Genomic DNA, 6,001 nt, shown 5'->3' on the forward strand with positions numbered 1-6,001 from the left:
CCAGTACCACCAGTGCCTACACCACGCACCAGGTTTCATGTGCGTATCCAGAGCCCTGTACGCACTGATCTTTCTCCCCGCACTCGTTCTGAGGTGCGTGCCCTCAGCCCGGTACCACCAGTCCCGGTACCACGCACCAGTCCTATAGTGCGCTTTGAGAACTCAGTGTGTCCTGTTCCCGCTCCCCGCACTAGCCTTGAGGTGCGTGTCTCCAGTCCGGTACCACCAGTTCCGGCACCACGCACCAAGCCTCATGTGCGTCTCCAGAGCCCTGTACGCACTGTTCCTTCTCCCCGTACTCGCCCTGATGTGCGTGCCCTCAGCCCGGTACCACCAGTTCCGGTACCACGCACCAGGCCTATAGTACGTTTTGAGAGTCCAGTGTGCCCTGTTGTTGTTCCCCGCACTAGCCTGAAGGTGCGTGCCCTCAGCCCGGTACCACCAGTTCCGGCACCACGCACCAGGCCTACAGTGCGTCTCAGCCGGCCAGAGTCTGCCGTCTGCCCAACGGTGCCTGAACTGCCCGTCTGCCCAACGGCGCCTGAACTGCCCGTCTGCCCAACGCCGTCTGAACTGTCCGTCTGCCCAACGGTGCCTGAACTGCCCGTCTGCCCAACGGTGCCTGAACTGCCCGTCTGCCCAACGGTGCCTGAACTGCCCGTCTGCCCAACGGCGCCTGAACTGCCCGTCTGCCCAACGCCGTCTGAACTGCCCGTCTGCCCAACGCCGTCTGAACTGTCCGTCTGCCCAACGCCGTCTGAACTGTCCGTCTGCCCAACGCCGTCTGAACTGTCCGTCTGTCAAGCGCCGCATGAACTGCCCGTCTGTACTGAGCCTTCAAAGCCGCCCGTCTGTACTGAGCCTGCAAAGCCGCCCGTCTGCCATGAGCCTTCAGAGCCGTCCGCCAGACAGGAGCCGCTAGAGCCTTCCGCCAGACAGGAGCCGCCAGAGCCTTCCGCCAGACAGGAGCCGCCAGAGCCTTCCGCCAGACAGGAGCCGCCAGAGCCGTCATCCAGCCATGACCAGCCAGAGCCGTCCTCCAGCCATGACCAGCCAGAGCCGTCATCCAGCCATGACCAGCCAGAGCCGTCATCCAGCCATGACCAGCCGGAGCCGTCATCCAGCCATGACCAGCCGGAGCCGTCATCCAGCCATGACCAGCCAGAGCCGTCATCCAGCCATGACCAGCCAGAGCCGTCATTCAGCCAGGATCCGCCAGAGCCAGCCTGCCAGGATCCACCAGAGCCAGCCTGCCAGGATCCGCCAGAGCCAGCCAGCCAGGATCCGCCAGAACCAGCCAGCCAGGATCCGCCAGAGCCAGCCAGCCAGGATCCGCCCCTCAGTCTGGTGTTGCCCCTCATTCTGGTGTTGCCCCTCATTCTGGTGTTGCCCCTCATTCCGGTGTTGCCCCTCATTCCGGTGCTGCTCCTTATCCTGGTGATGCCCCTTAATTTAGGTGGGGTTATTTGGAGGGTGGTCATTGTAAGGTGGATAAAGAAGCGGGGATTTATTATGGTGGGATGGGAACCACGCCCAGAGCCTGAGCCACCACCGTGGACAGATGCCCACCAAGACCCTCCCCTAGACTTTTGGTGGTGCGTCCGGAGTTCGCACCTTGAGGGGGGGGTTCTGTCACGTTCCTGACCTGTTTTATGTTATTTTTGTATGTGTTTAGTTGGTCAGGGCGTGAGTTGGGGTGGGCATTCTATGTTTTGTGTTTCTATGTTTAGGTCACTTGTAATTAGCCTTATATGGTTCTCAATCAGGGACAGGTGTTTGACGTTTTCCTCTGAGAACCATATATAGGTTGGCTGTTCACACTGTTTGTTTGTGGGTGATTGTCTTCCGTGTCTGTGTAGGTTGCACCACACGGGACTGTTTCGGTTTGTTTGTTCGTTAGTTGAGGGTGGTATGGTAACAGACTCCATGAGGGTGGTATGAGGGCCCGACGTCCACACCGGTGGGGGTTGTGCTTACAGCCCAACACCGTGCAGGACGTTTGACATTTGACAGAGAACACCAAGATTGGCAAATTCGCCACTGGCGCCCTGTGCTCTTCACAGATGAAAGCAGGTTCACACTGAGCACATGAGCACGTGACAGACGTGACAGAGTCTGGAGACGCCGTGGAGAACGCTCTGCTGCCTGCAACATCCTCCAGCATGACCGGTTTGGCGATGGGTCAGTCATGGTGTGGGGTGGCATTTCTTTGTGGGGCCGCACAGCCCTCCATGTGCTCGCCAGAGGTAGCCTGACTGCCATTAGGTACCGAGATGAGATCCTCAGACCCCTTGTGAGACCATATGCTGACACATGCACATTTGTGGCCTGCTGGAGGTCATTTTGCAGGGCTCTGGCAGTGCACCTCCTTGCACTAAGGCGGAGGTAGCAGTCCTGCTGCTGGGTTGTTGCCCTCCTACGGCCTCCTCCACGTCTCCTGATGTACTGGCCTGTCTCCTGGTAGCGCCTCCATGCTCTGGACACTACGCTGACAGACACAGCAAATCTTGCCACAGTTCGCATTGATGTGCCATCCTGGATGAACTGCACTACCTGAGCCACTTGTGTGGGTTGTAGACTCCGTCTCATGCTACCACTAGTGAGAGCACCGCCAGCATTCAAAAGTGACCAAAACATCATCCAGGAAGCATAGGAACTGAGAAGTGGTCTGTGGTCACCACCTGCAGAATCACTCCTGTTTTGGGGGGTGTCTTGCTAATTGCCTATAATTTCCACCTTTTCTCTATTCCATTTGCACAACAGCATGTGAAATTTATAGTCAGTGTTGCTTCCTAATTGGACAGTTTGATTTCACAGAAGTGTGATTGACTTGGAGTTACATTGTGTTGTTTAAGTGTTCCCTTTATTTTTTTGAGCAGTGTATATTTGTAAGCTACTTTAACCAGAGCTGATTAAGTGCAAAGGAGAGCAGGCGGAGGAGGGGTCTTGCAGTGTGTGTACTTTGAGTGAGTGAAACAGGAGCAAGGGAGAGGCAGCAACCAACCGAGCTGACTTGTGCTAGTAGACTAACTTCTAGCTTGTCATAGCTAGGCTATTTATCTTCCAATATGATTACGTAGCACCTGTCTTGACTGCATCAATACCGATAGAAGCTAATTAGCTATGATAGCTAACTACCCCTTACAAAAATGAATTTGTTGCGGCAAACTTCCCGCAAGTTTGTGGCAAATTTGCTGCGAACTAAATAGTGTGCAACAAAATGTTGCCAAAAGTTTGCCACTAGTGGTGAATCTGCAGCAAACCTTTGGCAACAATAATATTCACTACCACTAGTGGCAAACAGTTGATGGCCAATCAAGGGGATTAGAAACCAAGCTATCTAGCTAGCTACAGTACCTACCAACATTGTCTGGTGAGTGTCTAACTTATTAATTCAACTTTAAAATGGTATTAGCTAAATTATGCCTAGTTATCAATGTCATGTTTTATCAGAGAGTGAAACATTTATTGATACCAGTTTCATTCTGTCGGCGCCACTGACTGACTGGCTAGCGCTTAGCTAGCTAACGTTAGCTATCATATTTGTGCACAATTCATGTGATTGGTAGCTAACTAATGATTTGGTTTTTTTTGGTGAACACATTGCTGTCTTTTAATAACAATATGCATGGCAACACAGTGCATTCAGAAAGTATTCAGACCTTCACTTTTTCCACATTTTGTTATGTTACAGCTTTATTCAAAAATCGATTAAATAAATAAAAATACTCACTCTACACACAATACCCGATAATGAAAGTGAAAACAGGTTTAGAATTTTTTCAAATGTATTAAAAATTAAACAGAAATACCTTATTTACATAAGTATTCAGACCCTTTGTTATGAGACTCGAAATTGAGCTCAGGTGCATCCTGTTTCCTTTGATCATCCTTGAGATGTTGCTACAACTTGATTGGAGTCCGCCTGTGGTAAATTCAATTGATTGGACATGATTTTGAAAGGGACACACCTGTCTATATAATGTCCCACAGTTGACAGTGCAAAAACCAAGCCATGAGGTTGAAGGAATTGTCCATAGAGCTCAGTGAAGATTGTGTCGAGGCACAGATCTGGGGAAGGGCACCAAAAGATTTCTGCAGCATATAAGGTCCCCAAAAACAGTGGCCTCCATCATTCTTAAATGGAAGAAGTTTTGAGCCACAAAGACTATTCCTAGAGCTGGCCGCCCAGCTAAACTGAGCAATCAGGGGAGAAGGACTTTGGTCAAGGAGGTGACCAAGAACCCGATGGTCACTTTGACAGAGCTCCAGAGTTCCTCTGGGGAGATGGGCGAACCTTCCAGAAGGATAACCATCTGTGGCACTCCACAGGCCTTTATGGTAGAGTGGCCAGATGGAAGCCACTCCTCTGTACCTACGTGGCCGGATAGCCAGATAGCTAGGTCCGGCCAGATGGGCCTGCAAGATGGCTAGGTTCAGCTGGCCAGATATCTGGTTCAGGCCGGCTGGCCAGATAGCTAAGTCCAGCCAGTCGGCCCGCCAGATAGCTAAGTCCGGCTGGCCAGATAGCTAGGTCTGACTGATATCTCAGAGGGCAAAATTACATTGCGTTCTGTCATCACCATGCAATAATATACAGCACCACCGGAGCTATGGATAGTAAGGCTACATTAGAGCTGCGCGCCACTGATAATAATCTACTTTAGTCTTAATCATTCTAATATTTCAGATCAAAAGAGCAAACACATAATTGCTGTAAGACATTCACTTGAAGAAACATCAAATTGAGGGAAATACTGCAATTTCAGTCAAAAGAGATTATAATTCCCTTGTTCATGGATTGGGTATGTCTGACAAAGAGTAGTACAATATGTAATGTATGACAGACACTGTACTACCTACTCATTTAGAAACCAATGCGTTTATAGATTCAAATAGTCAGTGCACAGCTGCTGATGTAGCTGTGAATTATGCCAGAAACCACATACGTACTCAGCACCTCAAATTAACAGCACCTCAAGTGTCCGTATTCTGTACACTAGATGTCAGCATAGCACAAACAGAAATAATTTGCTCTGGTAAAACAAAAATTGAGTGGTAGTTACCTTTCTTATATTACAAAAGCACTTCAATATTGTTTTGTATAGTTTCTATAGATCAGCAGTGTTTGGGAAGAAATTGCCCAAGTTCATCAATGTTATTATTCATGATTCCCTTTGGTTTTATTTGAGAGACATCGAGAGAAAAAGAGATAAGCAATGGCTACACATGCAGGTGTGAAACCCCAATGTGAGACTCTTGTGGCGGACGCTCGGGCTGAGTGTACTACTCCCCCCCCCCCCCCCATCCTTGCTTGGCGACTTATTGTATACGCACACTTGTGATGTCATAATTCCGTCAGTCAGTGAGAGAGGGTCAGGAGCTGTCAGCGTCAACACAGCCTCAACGTAGTGATGACAGACAAATCAGCATGATGGCGGTGGATGGCAGCGGAGGTTTCAACTGGAGAGAACACATTACTCACAGCGACAGCCTTTATTTGGGTTTAATCTGTGACAGGATCTAGAGGGGATTTTAGACAGCACAACATAAATAAATAAGGAGGAAGTGTTATTAGAGGTTTGATCAGATAGCCACCAGCAGGAACAAGAGTGTTTGTGTTTCTGAATAGACCGAGGGCTCTATCAAAGTCGACCGCCAACATTTGAGATTCTCAAAGCACACGTGTCAAATTGATTCCACGGAGGGCAGAGTGTTCGATTTTTTTCTCTCCACCCTTGTACTTGATTGATGAGGTTACTAATTATTAGGAACTCCCTCACCTGGTTGTCTAGGTCTTAATTGAAGGGAAAACTTAAACCTGCAGACACTCGTACCTCCATGGAATGAGTTTGACACCCCTGCTCTACAGCACTGAAATATACATGTACACTCAGCATTACAGTCAGTTGCAATACAACACACAAGAAACAAACGCTGACATAATGCTCACGATACAATCATGTCCTTATATTGCCTTCTCATAATATAAAATCAACCA

The sequence above is a fragment of the Salvelinus fontinalis genome, chromosome 35 (assembly GCF_029448725.1).
Source record: "Salvelinus fontinalis isolate EN_2023a chromosome 35, ASM2944872v1, whole genome shotgun sequence".
Classification (NCBI taxonomy): Eukaryota; Metazoa; Chordata; class Actinopteri; order Salmoniformes; family Salmonidae; genus Salvelinus; species Salvelinus fontinalis.